At 35.2% G+C, this 22,719-nt stretch overlaps 1 long non-coding RNA gene across 1 annotated transcript in view; it reads left to right on the forward strand.

Annotated features, from left to right (window-relative positions):
• The first annotated feature begins 869 nt into the window (after positions 1–869).
• LOC139588453 (uncharacterized) overlaps positions 870–22,719 on the forward strand; it is a 90,111-nt gene continuing 68,261 nt past the window's right edge. Inside the window, exon 1 of the long non-coding RNA XR_011678677.1 lies at positions 870–1,370. This is a non-coding gene — a long non-coding RNA (uncharacterized lncRNA). The remainder of the gene's footprint in view (positions 1,371–22,719) is intronic.

Here is a 22,719-nt window from a genome sequence, read left to right on the forward strand (position 1 = left end):
AATCTCCTGTCTGAGCAAAATAAACTACAATTTGACTTAATAGCAGTAAAATTCCATGAAGTGCAATGCTTACGAAGCATTCTGTTGATTCAGAGATATTCAACTCCTTTTTAATATCTACCTCTCCCTTTTCCTTCTTCAAATAATTTAGTCCAGTTTTCCTTGCTGTCTCGAGCCTTTTTGTGAAGGGCAGACTTTCACTTCTGCTGTGATGACAACAGCAGAAGCTGGCTTTATTTATTGTCTGTCACATGCCACACTTCTCTGTACCTCTAACTAAAAATATTTTCAGATAAAAAAATGTTGACTCCCTCTCATTATTTACCATCTGGCAATGAGTGGAAAATAATCTTTACATGGAGTACCAATAGCCCTTCTTCCTTAGCAGAAAAGGCATTGCCCAATGCATATACACAGGAATTTTCTTAACCTTTACTCCATGAGACAGCTTTGCCAGAATGGACACACTTGAGTCTCTACTTCTACTGGGTCTGGCCAGGATGCAGTTAACTCTCATCACAGCAGCCTGGATGGTGCTCTGCTTGCATTTGTGGCTAACAGTGATGGTGACACACCTGCATTTTGCCCCTTGCTGATCAGTGTTTACACAGTATTAAGGCCCTCTCTTTTTCTCACTCTGGCCCTGCCCTCATCCCCTAAAAATGATTCTGGGGTAAGCAAGAAAATGAAAGCAGTACAGTGGGACAGCTGACCTGAATAAAAGCAAGGTAATATGGTATTGTCTCAGGAAAAAAAACCCAAAAACTTAAGGAAAGGAGCTGTAAGGGAGAAACACAGGTGCTTATGTTGTTTGTCTTTGCAAGCCACTGCTGCTTGTGATGAAGATCAGCTTTAGAGGAAGTGGCTAAACATCTACCTGTGGATGAGAAATAGTCAGTAAGTTTTTTTATTTTGCTTTGCTTGCACATAGGATTTTTTTTTCATTTGTTAAATTTTCTTTATCTCAATGCACAAGATTTCTCACTTTTGCTCTTTTATTGTCTGCCCACCACACTGTGGGAGGGAGAAGAATTAGTCACCAGATGTGTTGGTGCTTAGTCATTAGCCAAGGTTGGGCCACAACATTTCCACATTCACATATCCAGAGAGGCATACCTAGAAACATTTTTCTGTCTTCCTTGCACTATATTAATCTGTATTTAGCTTTCTTCCAGTTTTTATGGTTAAGCTATGATGTGTTGAGAGAACCACGTGGATCACACCTGTTATCTATAGGAAAGCAAAGGAAGTAGCACTCCACACTCCTGCTGAAGAGAATAACAATCACCATTGATGCTTTCATCAGCCTCTTCTATAATGAAGTCTCTCTGCTTTACGATACAGCCTGCACTCATCTTCTTTTGAATTGGGTAAGAATACCTCGAACTTGCACTTTCTTGTGAGAGGATGATAAAAGGAAAGACTTGTTAAAGGGTAAAAAGGAGGAAAAGGCTCTATGACAAGAGATATATATTTTATTGCTACCAAGTTGTGGTTTTCCTCTTGGAAAGTATAGAAAAATTGCTGACCACATGAAAGGCTAGTATAAAGAAATAAAATCTGAAATCTGCAGCCACAATAATTCTATACTCAAACTTAGGTAGGAGACGTGTCTCAGGTAACCTTGAAGAGGTTATGACTAGCTTTAGAGGAAAAGTCTAGCTGAGGATGCTGGCTCTGGAAATTATAGATCTTGTTTTCTTTTCACAGAAAGGCCATGGGGTAGAAAAGAAGGAACTTTAGAAACTCTGCTATTAAATCAGCTTTTCAGGCAATAGAAAATAAAACTGCTGTAAGTTTACACCCTTTGGAATCCATGGTAGTATTTAATTTATATTAAATAATAATATAAACTATTGGATCAGGAACTTAAGGGGAAAAAAAAACTTAAGAGCAACTCACATCTAAATTTCCACACTGGCCTGGTTTATACATATGGTTTCCCTGAGCCTAATCACTCTACCTCATGTTACAACACAGTCACCCTATTGCAATTTCTTCTAAAGTTTCTGCTACTGAATATTATCAAAGAATATGTATGAAACTAACTGAAACACCTCTGCTTGAGTATTTTGTGTCAGTGCACTATGACTATTTTTTACTTTTCAGAAACAAGGAAAAAAGAGATATTATTTTAATTAATTTAATTAATTATTTTAATTAATTTAGCACTCATAGTCTCTGGGGTTAATAATAAGGAGTAACTACTAAGACAAAATGCAAGGTGAATACCATGGGCTGGGGTTGGTATAATTACATACATCAAACTGTGTATGTGAAAATCTCATGAAGTGCAATGATTCCCATCAGTTTAAAAGCAACTAAAATAAGGATGAAGGGATACAGAAACCAATCCTTCATCATCAGAAGAAAATAGACAATTAAAAAATTCTGAACTCATTTATATTATTTTCTCCTTGCAATGTAGCAAAATAAATGTCATATCTATTTTATGGTAATATGGATGCCACTTTGGTCTTGGGGCTCAGTTAGAACTGGAAATTTCCAGGTTAAACAGTAGAAAGATCTGCCATATTGTTTGCTAAAAAAACCCAAATAACCAAAACAAACACAAACAAAACAACAAAACAAACAAATAAAAACTCCCAGGAGAATAATATGTCCCAAAACAGTAAAAAAACCACTCCAGGGATCATTCATAGAGTTTCAGTGTCATGCCAGAATATGTTTCCAGCAATGAATAAATGAACAGAGTAGTCACATGCTGGATCGCATACTAAAACCTGTGCAAGTTATTTTATGCAACCATCTTCAAAGTATTGTTGATTGAGTTAAAATTGGATTTCTCCTCTGACTGATTATCTAATGTGATAGAAAATACACAGTCCAAGAACAAATTTAGATTTCTGTGGAAAATTAAACTGTAATGTGGGGTTATCCACTGAGGCATTAAATATAGCTGTATAATTGTATCTGCAGATGACAACTGTGATATGACTGAACTTCATCTGGTTTGCAATGCAGACTTACAAAAAACATGTTCACAAAGGACAGATGCTTCCTTTGAAATATTTGGAGGGGAAAATTGATTTTCACAGTACACTTTTCATAAACAATCACTGTACTTGAAACTTCTGAAGAAGTAGCTTGAGTGTGAAAGTTTCTGCCTCTGAATCACAAAGGTAAAGAGAGTTCAGTGTATGGTCATTTTCACAAAAGAGAGTAACTGGAAAAACTATAAGCAATTTGAGTAGTCACCATTCAATATCACTCAGAGCATTATACCATTTTTTCCTTTTGTTTTCTTTTTAAGTAAAAATCTGCCCAAATATATATTTTTATAGAACAAGAAGCTTTGTTTTCAGTCAGGGTCAAAATACCAGTAAAGTTATGTACCTTTTTGAAATGAAAATATTTCCTAAGAAACGGGTACACAAAATGGTCATTTTTTATAAGCTCAAAACAGAGTTAAGAAATTAAACATAGAGAAGTGACTAACAATATTTACATATTTATTAATTTTTTGTTAGAGCAAATAAAAAATCAATATTTTAGTAATGATTTAACATATCTTTTAAAAATATTCTGATTATGGTTATGATTTACCAAAGGAATAAATCCAGATGAACACTTCACTAGCCATCTTTATTTGAGTTGTTATTTTCTGCTTTTCTATTTTGACATACTAGTCTTTTCCCTGTGTGTGATGATTACAGAATCATAGATTCATTTAGGTTGGAAAAGACTTCTAAGACCATCAAGTCTGACTGTATGGTGATGAGGTAGGCTTGAGCATAAAAAAATGTGTGTCATCCACATCTGGCAGGAGTAGAACACCTTTTAAAAGATTTAAGATCTTTATTCTGCTACCAATGACTAAGAAGGGGAATATTGGTCTTGTTCCACAAACAGCATCCCTGCACATCTTTTAATGCTTTTAGAAGTTATAATGAATCCCTAGAGGTACGTGTGTGGTGTTTATCATAAATCAGGTTGTGTTACTTCTATACTCTTAATATGACTGTCCAAAATCTATGAAGGTGCAGTGCAGCAATGAAATTAGAAAAACTGATTTAACTTACAACAATAATAAATACATCTCCAATGAGCTACACAGTGGCAGAAAAATTAGGTGGTGGAAAATGAAACATTTCAAATATGCTTTCCACTTTTGCAGAACAACTTCTTTTTTGTTGCAGAATTTAATTTCTAACATTAAGATTTTTTGCTGCTCTGACTGATTGAGGCAAAACTGTGACCATTTCCTGCGGTCACTCAAAAGTCTGTATAGAGTGTAAAATTAATTGCTATGCTTTACATTTTATTGATGGCCTTATTAACTTGTAACACTTGAAATACACCTAAAATACTTATCTTACACTTTTTCATGCAGTAAAATGTTCTTTGAGCTACTCACAAGGAAAGAAATATAAGTATGAACCTCTAGTAAAAGTATTAGGTTTACACAGCAGCAAGATATCATGATTAAAACCAGAAAAAAATAACACGCTTTCATCATTAATACCACATGTGCATCTGATAAATCACATAAGCATATGTTCTATGTTCTGGATTATGAAAATGACAGGGAAGAAAAAAGGTATTGTCATGACCCCTACCAGGTCATACTATAGGAACACAAGGTGTACAGTAGAGCTATTATAAGATAGTAATGGAGAATAATTGAGTCTGCTAAAATAGAGGCTGGTGTTGTGAAAGTTAGATGCCTGGAGGAAGTGAGAAATCTCTTGTATGATAGTTTCAGCTGCCTCTTTCTCTACCTGGAACACTCCTCTAAGAATTGCTACCAGGGCATATAAAAGCCTTGACAGCTGTGAATGGAGCTAAAGACAAATGCTAAAATAGAAAACATAAAGCTAGATGTTTCAGTCTAAAATTTAATAGTCAATGTAAATCATAGCTTATTTTCCTGCTATAAATAAGGCAAAGTAGATATCAAAGGAATATAATGAGCTACACTGGAGGTTGATGTAATTTGAGGTAGCTCCTTTGGAGTCTAACTGGATTTACATCAGACAAGGATTCTTTCCTACAAGCTGTCTTACAGACTTAAATAAAACAGACAAGGCAAGCAGGAGGTATAAAACATACCAGGGGAGTGCATAACAATAGATTGATACGAATAAAGAGTTATATATTAAGATTTAAAAGGATGTGATTTGTTGAAACTCAGCTTTGCTGACTCTGCTTTGTGGTATGACTATGAACAGATCTTAACCTCCACAGCTGAGAAACAAAGGATGGTCAAGGCAGACTAAGATAGGGATCAAATAAGGACCATATTGAGTGAAGGAAACACTTATGGACAAAGAAATTCAATTTTCTGTCATAACTACTTTTATTTAAAAAGGAAAATGAGTTAAAATTGGTGAGAAGGAAAGACATATAAACAGATCTACATATGTGTATCGTTTGCAATTGCTTCTGCTAATTTTCACAGGCTGCAAACCGTTCTCTCATCCTTCTAAAATAGGAACACTTATCAAAGCTTTAATAACAAAGAAAAAATCTCCAGAAGTAGTTCATGCAGATGTAGGCCTGGACCTAGGGAGTCAGGTGTCAGGTGAGGTGGTTACACTGTTTTTAGCATTCTCATGGCTCAGTAAAAAAATCCTGTCAGCTTACAAATATCTCCTACCTTCTACATGCAGAGTGGTTTCCTCAAGTATTAGTTATGGTAAGTCTCACCAGTGTTGTTAGACTACTTCTTAGATCCAGTATTTTTTTTTAACTCATCAATTGCTGTGGTGTTTCTGCACCATTTCTAAATTGGTATGGTTATATTTTTTTCTAATAAATGCCAATCTCTGTTAGTAAGAATCGTTATTTGCTATTGATTATTGAGAATGATCATGGTTCAAATTATTTGATTTTAAAGAGACATTGATAGAATAAATGTAGGGGGTTTTTTCATATTAAAGAGAGAATAACTTTAAAACATCAAAAGAACTGCATTATGGGCATAATAATCACCAAAAGAATTTTTTTGTATCATTTAGTGTGATTATTTTTCTGCCTTGTAGCAGGAATATATTTAACTTTTTAAACTGTTATTAAAATTAAAATTTTTAAACGCATTGTGTTAAATTTAGAAGTGGGTTGACATAAAATAATTAAGCTCTGTCAAATTGGAAATTATAATTTGAAAATTAAATTTGCAGTTATTTATGTTACATTTGAAAGAAAATTATAACCCTCTGAAATCCATTATAATGATTTTTTTTAGGAGACAAGTCTTTAATGTAACCACAGAAGAGCAAAGTATTTTAACTATTCCTAAATACCTATACTTCAGCCCCAAATATTATTAATTTTTGGCCAAAGGTTGTGTTTTAGGTACTGGAATACCTTACTTTTCAGTACCCTTCCACTACAAATGATGCTATTCAAGGTTCTTCTCACGTGTAGTGTAAGATCATTCTAGCCCTATTGTAAACCTTTGAAAAATGTCCAAAGAAACACAATTCTGTGTGCTACATTTGAGTTGAATACATTTGGTATGTACACAAACTTGGACTGTTAAAATACACATGTATTGTTTTGCAAACATTCTTAAATGTCTGACATTTGACCTGCAGAGCTCATTAATGGGCAAGGCTTAAGCTGATCTCTTGTGTGCTACAAGAGCACTCAACAGGGGGGCTGGGGAAAGTATTATTTCAATCCTAAACAATTATTAACATTTGACACTATTTCTCAACTCTAATATTTTTGCTAACACATTAGTGGATTTATTTTGGAGCACCAGGTCTTTTTTAAACAAAAATAAGGTTTTGCTATGAGGCAAGTAAGTCAGACTTTTCCATTAGGTACATATGAAAAATGTGACATTATGGCAATGATCACAGTGCTTTCAAAATCTTGGAAAAAAAAAAAAAAAGTAGTCAAATTACAAATAAAGGAGTTAGCTAAGATAATATTTAAGCAGTCCAGATTACCTGAATAATACAGACATAACCTGTAAGATGTACATCTTACAGATGTACATCTTACAGATGATACAACAGCAAGACAAAATGATTGAACACAGACTTTGGGTCCTAATGTCAGTGATAAATCTTTTTCAAGAATCAGATTTATCATCCTGAATTCTTTAAAAAAGAGAATGCTACTCATGATGGGATTTATCCTTCCTCGATACTGGGTAGCTTATTTTTGTTATCAGACATTGCTTTCTCCTCACTATAGCCCAGGTAAAGTCTGGAAATGGCTCACCAAGCTTTCTCAAGATCAAGTTAAGGAGCTGCTGTATTCTGGGGGTTTTGACCCCTCAGTTTGTCAGACTGTTCCTGTAAACAACATTGTCTAGCTCAGACAGGCTAGGCATTAACAAGGAAAAATTGAGCTTATGCTTCTAGCCAAGATGAGTTCAGATGAGCCCTCAGAACTTGCAGAGTAAAGTCAATTCAAGATCAGAGGCCTTTTATTTGCAATGGTTCTATAATATTTAGGGATCTACATTCTATTGTAGCGTAAGTCTGGCATAAAGAGAGAAAGATTTTTTTTTTTGGGGGGAAAAATGGATCGCATTTACAAGATGGGTGGATGCATTCTGTCAAGATGCAGGATTTCCATTTGGAAAATATGATAAAATATGTTCAAGGAGACTCTTGAACCTGTTCTCTGCCCTGGTTCCCTTACTTTACTACTTGAAAGCCATTCAGTAGTAACCTTGGGAACTTTGCCAAGATTTTCACTGAACAAGATCTTTCTTAAAATGCATCTATTTAAAAGAATATGCTGAAAAAAAATTGGGAAACAGCGACACACATCTATGGCATAAATCAGGTTCTAACACAGGACTGGCTTCCTCAAAAGATGAATTTTATTTTATTTTGCTTCTGATGATGTAAGTGGACCCACATGATTCAAAGGAGGTCTTTGAAAGCAAGGACTCTTCAGGCATCTCACAGAGAGTAGCAAGCATACTGATGTTTAATTTATCTTTGGTGTGCATTTGTAATTAGCTCATTTGTGTGTATGCATCTCTCTCTCCCTCCCTGCACCACTTCTCCCACTCCCCACATTTGGAGGGTGATTTTGATAGAGCTGAGAGTGTCTGAGCAAAGTCAGAGTGATACAGGCAGGCAGGTGTTTACAGAGACCTGAAGATGTTTCTAATTTTTGTGTGCCTTTTACGTGTGCATAAAAATACTTACTGCAAGAGATGAGAAGAAATCCTGAATAGTCTTATTTTTTCTGGCAACACCAAATTCCAGAGGGGTGGCTGTCTGCTAGAGCCTGGCTATTACAACTGATCAAGGTATGGAAAAGAAGGAATGCCATTAAGGCAATCTTGTACTCATGAGAGAAAAAAAACAAACCAACAATGAAACAATTTAAATCTCGGGCTTTCTGCAAACAGCATGCTCTATGGTTCAAAAAGAAGTGAAAGACAAACTCTGTTCTCAATCTCACTTCAAAATTGGATCAAAAACCAGATATACACGAAACCAAAAATCTTTTCCAGGAATGTGAGCACATAGAAAATTATAGTAATAATATATCTTCTATCCAAAAATCATACTAAGCCTGATGTGCCAAAATGCTACAAATCCTCACATAATTTTTTTGAGCATACAATATTTATTATCCCCTGCTTCCTTTTTCCTTCCCAAAGCAGTATTTTAAGTACAAAACCATCTACATTTTCAAAGTCAGTTATCATGCTTTTGTTATTAATATTATAAATTAAGTTGGAGGAGTATATTATGGGCAATTTTGGTCTAGGGGTAATCATGTGGAAATTTATTCTTAAAGCATATATTTGATTGAATTTCAAGACTGGTATTTAAGTAAATAATGTTACTTCACATTTTTCATCTTACTTTACAGTAAGTGCTGTGCTATTGAATCTGATTTTTTTTATCCATGTGATTCCATTTAACACTGAAACATTTCACATTTTGCTTCACACAATTAATGTGTTTGCAGAAAAAAATTTACATTGACATTGGAAATTGATGTAGACCAAAAAAATATAATGTGAGCACAAATGGACAGGAGAGCAGCAGAAAATTTCTTTTTAAGCTTTCAGGTGTGCCCAGTGAGAGCTACATAACTATGTGGAGAAACAGGGTAAATTCTAACTGAGAGAAATAGTGCAATTATTACATTTTTTTTTGTGATTCATGCCATTGCCAAATATGATTTTATGCTAAAAGCTGAGTTCATAGAAAATGAACTTGCTGAAGTTTAGGTTTTACAGCTAATGCTCAGATGGCTTTTCTTTTTTGACATCTCACTGTGGAAAGTCTAAGGTTTTGTTTTTGTTGCATTTTAACCCCAGACAACAACTGCACACCACTCAGATGCTTGCTCACTCTTTCCCCCACCAGAGCGGGATGGGGAAGATAATCAAAATAGGTAAACCCCATTCATTGAGATGAGAAAAGTTTAAGGATTGTATTGTTATTATTACTGAGACAACAAAAAGAGTGAGACAGAAAAAAACCCAAAAGAAACAAGCAACAAATAATACAGTGACTGATGCCTGGCCCATCCCTCAGTAATGACCAATTCCTCACAGCCGGCTTCCCCCAGTTTATACACTGGGCATGGTGTTCTGTGTTATGCAATATCCCTTTGGCCAGTTTGGATCAGCTGGCCCAGCTGTGCTCCTTCCCAATTTCTTGTGCTCCTCATTGGCATGAGAGCATGAGACACTGAAAAACCTTTGATTTAGGGTCAGCACTACTCAGCAATAGCCAAAACACCAGTGAGTTATCAACGTTAGTCTCCTACTAAATCCAAAACACAGCATTGTACCAGACACTAAGAAAAAAACCCAAAAACTTTATTCCAGATGAAACCAGAATAATCTACTTTAATTTTTCATATTAAAATTTTCCAGTTACATGACAACTTTTTTTTCTGTTCATACTACTTTTGGGGAAGTAAATTGTTTGTGCTTAGGCAGTATCTGATTCTGTTAATTAGGGATTTATTAAAACAGATAAGCAGTTAAGTTTGGTTTCAGCTTAACAGATCATGCCCCAAGCAAAATACATTCTACTACTTTTCTCAGCTTCAGAAGTACATAGTGAGAGCTGAACTAATGCATTCAAGATGTTCAAGGTGTTCAATTCTTTCTCTGAGGAAATGCTCTTTCAAACCCTCTAGAAAGAATGTATCCTATTATGAATTAAAATCTCAAAGGAGTTGGGACATTAAACACATTGTGTTGAAACTAGATGAAACTTAAAATTTGTGAGTCAGAAAGAATAACCTAGATGAATCTCTAAGTTTTATGGTTAGAGCATATGTGCTGGATGATCAAAAAAAAAAATCTCTGGTCCTTGTTTTAAAGACTGTAGGTATGAGGGGTTTTGTGTTGGACAGGGCTGAGGTGACTATTGAAAATATAATAAATAGCACCAAGATGTGGGATCAGAACATGCATTTAACTACTTCATGGGTAAATGGATACCACAGGATTATGAAATAAAGAGTTAATTTTTTTTTAGTTTTATCCCTAACATGGCATCTTCAGAAAAAAGCACAAAAATAAACCAATTCAGAAAGGAAATTCTGTATTTTAAGACATTGTATTGGAAGGTAAAAAGGAAATGTGAATTAACATCACCTACTAAATAGCTGCATAAAAGATGAAGAGGGCGAAAGCATAATTTTTATGAGGTATTTTCTGAAAGAAAGCATTTAATGTAGTTTTCTTGAGTGAAGAAAATGTAAGGACACGTAACTTACATCATAAGACTTCAGGCTGAGGATCACGATTAAAATGAGGAAACAGGATTTACGAGCCACCTCTGTCATAAATGATATTTATTGTTTTGTTTCTTTGTCCATTATCCCTTTAGGTACTTTTTGTTTCATGTAGGTTTAGGTGACTCCTAACTAAATATACAAGGCCAGGAAAATACATTCTGCAATTTTTTACATTCTTTGCGTACTGTACAGGAATTCTGACCTGCAATTGAGATGTTCATAGCTCTTCTCTATTTTTTTATAGGTACTTATAGTCCAGACCTTGAAAGATATAACATAGAAACTTTGAATGAATTCCCAAAGCATTTTATAAATTGCCTAATAACAAGAAGACATTTTAGAGGAGCTTAGGATAAAAATAAATATTTTTCAGGATCTGGACCATAATAATTAATACATTCTTAATCCTTATTTTTTAAATTATTTTATTTAAATTAAGATAAAAATAACTATTTAGACTTTTATTTTAAGAGCAGTTATAAATATATCATTTAATTGTAAGGTGTCATCTTGAAAATTCTACTTTACAGCTAACATTACAATGTGTATGTGTGTATGTGTGTGTGTGTATATATATATATGTGTGTGTGTGTGTGTGTCTCGTGTGATTTTCTTAAATGTCAGATAAAAGTTTAATTTTGCCCCTCAAAATTTCTTAAAATTGCCCAAATATGGTATTTCTTCATTCTTTTTGAAAGGCTTCAAGATCCTGGACACCCAGCTAATAACAAATGACATGATTTCTTATTCTCTCATAAATACTGTGCAGTTCATGGAAGAAAAGTCAATTTAATGGTTTATCTCTTTTCCTATTCTCTTTTACTCTGTTTCTTATTTGATCTTGAAATTTTCAACTTCATCCTTCACTGATCTTTTATTTTGCAGTGTTCAAAATCTTTTTAGAAATGTGGTTAGCATCTCTTAATACACATATCTATTTCAATTATCTCTTTCCTTTCTAATATCCCCTTTATCTGTTTTCATCATTCTTCTCAGATTTCTATTTAATCTTTTTCTGCATTTTTAATATCCTTTTTGTCTTTTTTAGCATTCTTCTCAAGGTCTGCAATTCACAAATTTCTTTTGTCATTTGATAACTCTTAAAGATTTATCTAGTAATCCTAGAGTGTTTGTTTCAGTTAACTTGAATTTTACATGGCATTAAAATTTATTACATATTTATTACACAAAACTATCCACTGTAAACTTTTTAAAACACTAAAAATTTCCCCTTAACTGATTCCTTCCTCAATATCATTACATTTAATTGTAAATAATCCCTTCAGATAAAGCCTGCTTGAAATTAAACATTCATTCTGGTACTTATGCCTGACTGAAAAAGATTTGGAAAAACACAAATGAAGTAACCACAATCCAATTTAGCAGTTGCACTATTTTTGTTTTACATACTGCATTGCCTATGAAAATGGAAACTTCTACTTTGGTCATTTTTTCTGATCTTGAGGACACATTACTTCACCATCTCCTCTCCCTTTTAAAACTCCCAATTTTAATATATACATGTTTCATATTATCATTATATATTATTTCTATTACAACATATGTCTCTACTCCTAAAATCAATTATAACCAAAACTGTATTATCTCTATAAAGCATCAGGACTTATCTGAAAAAATAAGTCTCCTTTATATTTTATAGCATTCAATTCATAACTCACCTCCATTTATTATTTATATCTCTTCTTTCCATGACACATTTCATATAATCCTCCCCCATCATTCAGTCCATATAACAGTTCTGTCTTTAGTTCCTCAATGAACTAAAGTATAACTTTTGAAATTCTCATTTCTTTGTGAGAACTTCTTTTTTTTTTGTGGATTTACATAGTTAAAATCAGTCTCCTCTCACATCACAGCTGGCAATGTTCACCTAAAATCTTCCTCCAAGTCCTTATGCCCATTCAGACCCTGAATTTTTATGTGGTTATGTTCATTTCTGAATGAACAGAAATGAACATAACATAACTCTATTTATTAACTAGTGGAGTTTCTAGTTGTCCTCCCTCATGTACCCCTGAGTACTAGTATCTGGCCTGTATCTCTTCAAATACTTACACATAGATAATTATATAGATATGCATATTCTTAATGAAACTTGTGTAAAATATTCATGCAGCTTTGCAGGATCAACAGCTAGATTCCTACATCTGCTGAAGGATCTACAGGTTGTGGTACCCACCAAAGCTACTTTATCACTTCTGCTCTTTAGCTTTACAGGGGAGGGGAGAAAATAAGATGGAAAACCATTGGTCAGATAAGAAGAGTGAGATATTCACCAATTACCATCATGGAAAAACACATTCAGCTTGGGGGAAAATTAATTGAATTTGTTACCAGTTAAATCAGGGTGAGATAATGTGATGTAAAAACCAAACCTTAAAACATCTTCCCCCACCCCTCTCTTCTTCCCAGACTTAACCTTACTCATGAATCTGTACCTCCTCCTCCTCAGCAATACAGGGGGCAGGGAAGTGTGATTAGGGTCGCTTCACCACATTGTCTCTGACACTCCTTCTTCCTCATGAGTTGGACTCCTCTTTCCCCTCTCCAGCATCAGATTGTTCAGTCTCAAGACAAGGAGGATCAGGGGAGACTTTCTTGCTCTCTATAACTCCCTGAAAAGAGTTTGTGGCCAGGCAGCGAGGAACTCTCTTCTCCCAGGTCACATGTGACAGGACAAGAGGAAAAACAGTGCCCTCTCAGTATTTAAAAGGAATGTCTGGATAAAAATGGTCTGGAAGGGATCATCAGAGAATAGAAGTACCCATCTGTCCCTGCAGCTACAGTACCTGGCAAATTATATTGTCAACATATCTTGGCTACTCAAGGGAAAATTCTCTTCCTTTGGCAGGTTTTATCCAACTTTAAGACAATTAACTGTCTTCATAAATGTGTATGGAGAGTAAGTATCTTAACAACATGGGTCTGAACTCCACTTCCATAATTAACCATCAACAACCACTTTCTTTGCCACTGAGGTTTTCTGCACTTCGTTCTCAAGACATGGCTATGAAACACAGAAGAAGTAAAATTTTGAATCTCTAAGGTGGTTTCTTTGGGGAATGGTTGGTGTGGAGTCTTGGGTGAAGGCTTTTTCCTCCCAGGAAATATTTGTTGGGAGTGCCTGCTGAGAGACATAATTTTTGAGTTTTTGTGCTATTCTTAGTATGTCTAGATAATTTCTGTTCAGACACTGTTCATGCACATCAAGCTCACCTCCATGAAGAACCAGCTAAATACACACAGCTCCTTTATATAGCAGCTTTTAGTCTTTTGACAACTTTCCAAATGCACACAGTGAAACTATGGAAAACGTAAAGAACATCAGGAATAGTTTCAGCTGGGGGTAAACATATAATTTTTTTCCACTCAAAGACTACATAAAAAGTAAGCATCTGCAAAGACTGACATTTTTTCTTCCTCTGAGACTGCATTATCAGACTGTCTGGTCTTCTTACATACTGTTTATTTTTGATTCTGCAGTTATGAATGTGTTATCACATAGGAGACAAATTACAAAAAGTTATCACATAAGAGACAAATAACATTACTGATACTTTTTCCATATTTAAATTTATTATAGGCATGGCTTCCGGTTTTATTATTTGCAAGCAACCCTTAATTTATGTTCACATTGTGCATTTTAATTTATTAAGCAGTCAGAGGTAAAAAACAAAAACAACAACTATTCCAGGATCCATAATTACAACCTGGACCATTTAAATCATCTGAGTCCAAGGCTGGTGACAGCTTGTTTCATCTAGAAGGTATGTAGCTCAAAAAGACTTAATCTACAGGAAACTAAAACTAGAGAAAAGTAAAAGGTTCTAAGTAAGAGATTCTCTTTCCAATAGTTTAAGTACTGATTTTAGCCAAAACCAGTGAGTCATAGAGTCAATTAATTAAATGACAGTATCATTCTGATATCTGTAATAATGTTGTAAATACTGGCAGATTGTTTTAAAAAGAATCTCATTTTTCTTTTTTATATGTAATCTCTTTTCAAGCAGAAAGGAAAAAAACACTGTTTATTAATCAAAAATATTTTGTTTCTAAGATGACAGCAAATTTTGCAAAAGGATACTCCATATGCAAGCTAAAAGAACCCAAAATCACAAACCTAAAAGCAATATCAAATGGCATATCCAGATATTGCTAGATGAAAATACCCTTTTAAATCTTAACCAATGCTTTAGTTAATTAGCTGCATTAACACTGTCCTACTGCCTTCTAGCTTCTGAAGGCCAAGAACAGAGTTTGCACTTGGAATGAAATGTATTTTAATTATAAAGAATTTTATATCAAGCACCCTCTAGAAATGAAGCCTGTTTGATTAGAGTTAGCAAGCCCAAAGAGCACTTTATGTGCTTGCAAATCCTAACCCTTTTTTTGTGCAAATAGTTATCAAGGAATTTGTCATGGTCTAAAATCCTAAGAGGTTCTGATTGTTCCTTCAAAAGGCTTTAGAAGCAAATACACTCAATGACTCAAGATGTCATCCTTTCCAAAGTTAAGCATTAAACATTTCAGGAACAGACTAATCATGTGTTTATTAACCTCTACTCTGAAACCATCAAGTCCACATAGCTTTGTTGACTTAAAAGTAAGGCTAGGTTTATTAACCCATTTTTAAAACAAGTATTAAGTGCTGCTTTGTGCTGAATCCTCTTGGAAGGCAGAATAAATTGATTTTAATGGAAATATATCAGTATTTTGTGAATTCTGTCCTATCTACAGTAAGTCTAAGTGAGGACAAAGAAAAAACATCAGTAGTTCCTGCCTATAGACACATGCATTTAACTAAATCTTTTAGGTATTGAAAAACAACAAAAAACCTTATTAGAGTGATTACTCAGTAGATATGATTTCCAAAATTAATTAAATTCATCCCTGTGTTCTAAAAAATCATTATATTAGATTATTTAAAACCATGGATTATTATAGAATGATTCATAGAATTGTATGGGTTGGAAGGGATCCTAAGGATTATCTAGTTCCAATGTCCCTGTCATGGGCAGGAACAGCATTTTGCTCAAAGGCCCATGGCCTTGAACACTTCCAGGGATGGGGCATCCACAACCTCTCTGGGAAACCTGTTCCAGTGCCTCACCACCCTCACAGTAAAGAGCTGCTTCCTAATACCTGATCTAAATCTACTCTCTTTCAGTTTGAACCATTCCCTCTTGTCTTATCACTACATCCTTTTATAAAAAGTTTCTCTCCATCTTTATTGTAGGCTGCCTTTAGCCACTGAAAGGCTGCAATTGTGTGATGCCAAAACCATCTCTTCTCCAGACTGAACAATCTCATCTCTCTTACCCTTTCCTCATAGGAAAGGTGCTCCATCCCTCCAACCATCCTCCTGGCTCTACTTTGGCCTCACTCCAACAGTTCCATATCTGTCTTGTGTCAGGGATCCCAGAGCAGCACTCACCAGTGGGGCCGTAATACTCTTTTGTATTTAAGTGTAAGTTAACTTCTAACCAACCATGTTCCACTATGGATAAAAGAAAAGACACCACATGTATGGACTCAACAATTTTTTTTCTGTATGTGTGTGCAATTAACATCTCAAAAAAATCTAACTAAAATACAACAAATAGTCACCATTTTTTCACTTAAAGAAACACTAAGAATCTAAGTACAAATTAATATAGAGAACATTCACTGATATACTGTAACTTCTATAGAAATCTTACTAGTATCTGCTGCTTCCTTTGATGCTATTCTCACTCACAGTGTCCCTCTATTGTCACTGTTCTGTAAGGGGTAACACAGCAAGCCTCCAGTATGCCAAGGCCCTGACTAGGAGGAATATGATGTCCATCTTGGTTTAATTTTTGTTTCCTTGACCTGGACTGATGCCTTCTGGCTGCTCCACTGAGTGTGAGCATGGCCCTGGAGCCTCCCCAAGCTCAGCAACCTCAGAGGCTCTTGTTTGTTGGACAGGGACTCCCTGGGTTTGTCAGACTCATCCCATGGAGGCACTGGCACAGTTCAGACTCAGGCAGCGGAGGCAACACACACTTGGCCTTGAGATAAAAGCTGAAACCAGCCCAGCCCAGCTCTGGCCAAGGTGAGCCCTGAGCCCTGGCCACTGAAGTCTGTAACTGGCTTTTGAATAATAAGTTATATATACTGATATCATAAAGAGATCTAGACAGCTCATGCAGGCACAACAGGAAAAAAAGTTAGAAATCCAAAGTTCTGGGATACCCCAATGTCTTTTTGAATATCAAAATAGTCCTCCTTTTCCCTTTGCTATTCATGCCACCAGGCCATCTATAACATGAACAATATAGGACTCAACATATCAAGAAGAACAAAAAGAAAATCCAGAAAAGATCAAAGAGTGCCAAGGAAATCAATCCATAAATAAACCCAGTTTATTTTTTCTGACTTGTTTTACCTGATATCTCAACTCCTGGATCTTCAATTTCTTTAGGGACTGAACTATGTAATCAAAAATAAAGACATTCTGTGGAAAGCTTACCTATTCACCCAAACTTTCCTCTACTGCCAATGGAGACAGATAAGTTTCATCTGTCCTGTATAGTAAGACAGTGGCAGGAGGCAAAGTCAGCATTAGGCTGCTGATCATCCATACTGCTTAAGCATTTGCATGCTCCCATTTGCTTTCCAAGACATTGCCTGGACATGGTTTAGGTGTTAATTTATGCTAGGGATCATTTTCCATAGATGGTTTGGATAATAATGCACTTTCTCTGCCCTACAAGGTCCTCTAACATTAGCCCAGTCGGCTTTGTATCTTCAAACCATCACATGATTCCACCCCACTCACCAGGGCTCACCACAAAAGCTTTGTTTGTTACTGTGAAAACATTCTCATAATGAACTGCATCATATCTCGGCAGTTTCTTGACATACTTTGAAATGAACCTCCTCCTTCATACACAGACACACATATACACGCACAGAATTAGAATTAGATTTACTTCTTTTGGCTGTAGAGATGCCATATGGGCCCTGAAGAAGCCTTGGGCCAAACACCGTACCGTGTGAATTCAGTGAGCCTGCACCAGCTGGCCTCAGGTTCAGGCAGTGGTCTCTGCTTAATTGTATTTAGCAATGTGACATAATGTTTTGTTGTGATTTACCCCCATCTGACAACTAAGTACTAAACTTACTCACTCCATCCTGAAACGGAAGGGTAAAAGTGAGAAGACAAATGTCTTCCAATAAGAGGAGTCTAATAACTGAGGTAACAATAATAATCATAACAACAATAATACTGTAATGAAAAGGGAGAAAGGAAAAAAAAGAGGAGAGAGAACTAAAACCCAATAGAGACAAATGACAACACATGAGGGGAACTGTTGTTAGCCTCCAATCAATGCCTAGCCAGCTTCCAACCAACTTTTCCCCTAGATTATGTGCTGAGCCTTACATGGCTATGTTCTATGGTATGGAATGTCACTTTGGTCAATTGAGGTCAGTTTTCCCATCTCTGGATCCTCACAACTTTTTTGTGCACCCTCAGCTTACTCATTGACAGGGCATCTTAAGTAGCAGCAAAGGGCTTGACTGTACAAACACTGCTCAACATTATAGAAAACTTCTCTGTGTGCTATCAGCACAAATCCAAAATGTAGCTCTGTACTCTTGTTCTGGTTCCTCCCAGATCAGCAGGAGGGGGCAGGGCCAAGACATTGTGTTATTCAATACCATCTTAAGTCATTGCTGGGGTGGGGAAAGGTGACCTCTCTCTTGGTTTGGAAAAGAAAGGTGTGGAAAAACCCTGGTGGATGGAGCACTTGAGATACCTGCCACCACTGGCTGCAGTTGTGGAGTATCAATTCTAGTTGGGTCTTTTGCATGTAAATTACCCACTCTTTGCACGCTTGTCTTATTAGTATTGTTGCTCTTACTGTTCTCTTTCTCAGCTGTTTCCAGTAAATTGTTCTTATCTCCACCAGCGATTTGCACCTTTTGTGCCCAAAGTTCTCAACTCCTCAGAGCAGGAAAGGGAGCAGAAGGTGAGGAGGGACTGAGCAGGGTCTGGTTTTGGAGAATCTCAGTGGAAGCACTGAACTGGAGAATACTATTCTTAAACCACAGCTACTATGATTTAAAGAAAATTAATTACCCCTGACAAAACCAGCACACTCCACACCCCTTAATTCATGCCATTTATATCATGCTTGGGTTCCACGTTATCCAATACATCCTCTTAAACCACCATCCTCTTTCTCATCCTTTGATATTGTACACAGATATGATTCACTTAGTCTGCAAAATGCTCCCATGAAATGTCTGTAAAATGTCTATATATAAATATATATAAATATATATAAATATATATAAATATATATAAATATATATAAATATATATAAATATATATAAATGTCCGTTGATTTCATTTACTCAAAAAATTTGGTCTCCATCTGTTGTGACAGTCACTCAGGGCAGGAGAGGTAGTACATTGTGTGGAGTTATTGGGCTACAAACCCAACTCAGGTTGAGAAACAAAGATGCATCAGTTATAAATAAGGAAATCAACATGAAAGCTCTTTAACAATTTCAAAACCCACATTTTTTTAAATATAGCTTTATTGATCAACCATTTATGCCAAGCCTTCCAAATTCAAGCATTGTGTGTCTAGTCTGTCATTTTGCTTTGTGTTTTGTACTATAAAGATAATAATATTTTTTTTTACTAACAGAAGAAAATATATAAAATCTTCATTGGTACAATTGTTATGAATATTTTGATTAAATAAAAAAATATAAATTGTTAGCTATGATTATAAGTATAAAATTGTGAAATATAAGGTATAGAAATATAAGTAGTGCTGTGTTTGGAATATGTAGCTGTAGAAACCTCACCAAGAAGTTACTGGACCTTTGTGTTTCATTCAAGAAAATATGGATACCATCATGCTCAACAGTTATGCTGCTTAGAAACCCACTACCCTTCCCATCTTGATTTTAACATCAAGGATTCCAATCAGTAGATCTTATTAAAGATTATTGTTTTAGGATAAGAATATTGACAGAGTTATTAACTATTGGAATTAATCAATATAAAGAATAAATTTAAGAGTGGGCATAGTATGCATAGTATGTAAAAGAACTTGTGTAATGATGATTTAGCAAAAAAAAGCATACAAAAGGGATGGGTTATATTTGTTGAGTGGGATATATCTTGGAGGAGCTATCCCCCATCTTCCTGGTGCCCCCAGTAAAGAGGTGTCTGCTTGTTTCCATCAAATTGGTGTTGGATAAGTTTCTCTTGTTCAGTTTTGTGATACAATAAATTGAAGCCTTTCAATTTTTCTTCTTGCAGCATTTGTTTTCATCTGCACATATGGAACTGGAGAAAATGAGCAAAACCAAAATACTAATAACTTTTCTACATTTCAGATACATATTTATTATTTCAACTCTAAGAGTGGTCAAGTGTGATGGAATACTATTTACTACTTTTCATATCTTTTAGAATAGTCTACTTGAAAGAATATAAATGATCTAGAGAACAGAATTCATTAACTAGCTCTCAGCTTCACCATTAATCATGCACTTTATCTTAATTCTGATTTTGGTTAATCAATGACATATGCATCACTTTAATCAAATACTTGATTAAATTCTTTAATAAATACTTTTTCAAACTTCAATATTAATTGCAATGCAACTGTTGGAGCAGAGAATGAGTCTATGGTCATTCAAGTGGTGTACACACAGGAAAATGTTATCTTTTACCCTTTTGAATATTCCCATACATATTCAGCAAATATTTTGGAAAAGTCACACAGAATTTATTTTTACCTCACAAGCAGCTAACTAGGAAGGCATTTTTTATAGTGTAAGATTCTTTTCTTTGTGATTTAAAATGATCACAGTAGCCTTAGTTCAATTCAATGAGATGCCTTGTACATTCATATGTGCCAATATCCTCTACACCTGATTATGTAAGACAACACAATATGCTTTCCAAAAAGAAAACTACTGATTAGTTCATTGTACTGCCTGAAGTTTTCAGTAATTTGATGGGTTCTCATAGTTTGACCATCACTGACTACATTAAATTTTGTGTCTCCATGATGCTAAATTGTTCACCTTACAATGTATTAAATGTTACGTAATTTAAATATTAGTATGTTACATTTACATTGAGCAAATGGTTTAAGAATAATATTTCACCACAGCTGACAGCTTATATAAGTAATCCACATGTAGTTTAACACTAAGATACAGTCTGAGAATAAATCTGCAATCTATATTTATATATGTTTACAAACACTTAATTTATAATATGGCTAGAGCTCTGAAGACTCCAAACAATATAAAAAATTGAGACAAAATGTATTTATAAATTTCTAATAACTTTAAAAATAACTATGAATTTTGCCCTGTCTTTTACTTCAATGCAGTGTTTCTGCATATCTTTCTGGACTAATTTGTATTAGTTAATTAACAGATCTTTTAATCACTGATCATATAGTGGAAATCACTGTAGTTCCTTCATATTTAACCAGATTTCAGGAGAGCAGTAGGTGACCTAATTGCAGTTTAATGAGAGGCAGAAACACAAAATAGAGGAAAAACCCTGAAAAATCCCTCAGTTTTGTTTTGATCCCTAGGTAATTATTAGACAAGAATTTAGGTTGGATTTTTTTTCCCAGTTGTGGAGTTCTTGTGTCTCTAACCATTTTCACCTCATTTACTAGGTGGCTTCCTGTGTTACATTTGTTTGGGGAAAATTTTCTTCATAGTATGGAGATAAGTTCATAAAATTTTCTACTTGCATATGTAGGTAAGTTAAGAGCTGGCAGCAGTGCAGATAATGTAGAGATGGTTTAGTTACTGGTAAGCAGTGCTTACACAGAGTAGAAGCCTTTTCTGCTCCTCACCCCACGCAACCAGAAGTAGGTTCAAGGTGCACAAGAATTTAGGAAGGGACACAACCAGGGCAGCTGACCCCAATTGACTCTAGGGATAATCTAGAGCATATGGCATCATGCTTATCATGTTCAGGCTTATGGCATTTGTCTTCCCAAGCTGTCATGTGATGGAGCCCTCCTTTCCTGGGGATGGCTGAAACCTGTCTGCCCAGGGAAAGTGGTAGAAATTAATTTTGCTTTGCTTGTTTTCATGGCTTTTGCTTAACCTATTGAACTATATCTCAACCCATGAGTTTTCTCACTTTTACTGTTCGTGTTCCCTCTTCCAGCCCACAGCGGGTGAGTGATCGAGTGAGTGGCTGTATTGGGCCTGGTTGCCAGCTGGGGTTAAATCACAGCACTTTCTCATTCTACTCTGGCAGAATACAATTCAGAATAATACAATTCAGAAATTAATTTCCTCTGACAATTAGGGGTTTCCAGAATGAGGTATTGTCGCAATATCATTTTTCACAAGAGCTTGAAATCAAGAATAGGTCTTGTTTTGTCAATATTATTACTAATAAAAATAAAAATGTGAGACCAGATATATAAAAAAATGCTTTATAGAGAATCTAAGCTGATTCTTTGCCATTAATGTTTACATATCAGAGAACTGGAGATCAGTGGTTTTGCATTAGTTCTTGGTTGGTTTCTCTTTCATGTACCACTTCAAGTGTTTGCCATTATGTGCAGATGTGGTTGCAAATTCCCATAGTGTAAGTATAGTGTTTTCATAATCTTTGTTGCAAAAAGATAGAGCCCAGTTAAAATAGCTTTCTGTTTCTATAACTCACTGAAACACCATAATTTCACTGTCAGCAAGAGCAATTCAGGATTATCATGTAGTGCTGATTTAGGGAAAATTATATCTCCCCTATAAATAAAGAAATGTTACACTTTTGCTATCATTATTATTATTCAAAATAAAATCAACATGTTTTAAATAATATTTCAGAATAAAATATTTTTTTGAATCTTATTTCAATAAATTATCATGTTCTTTTGTCTCACCCGGTCCCTTATCAGTCCCTCCTGCATTGGAAAACGGTGCATCCCGGGCCCAGGTGGGCCACAGGTGTG

This window comes from Agelaius tricolor, unplaced genomic scaffold, assembly GCF_023055355.1.
Source record: "Agelaius tricolor isolate 1412-34295 unplaced genomic scaffold, bAgeTri1.0.p SCAF_3, whole genome shotgun sequence".
Taxonomy (NCBI): domain Eukaryota; kingdom Metazoa; phylum Chordata; class Aves; order Passeriformes; family Icteridae; genus Agelaius; species Agelaius tricolor.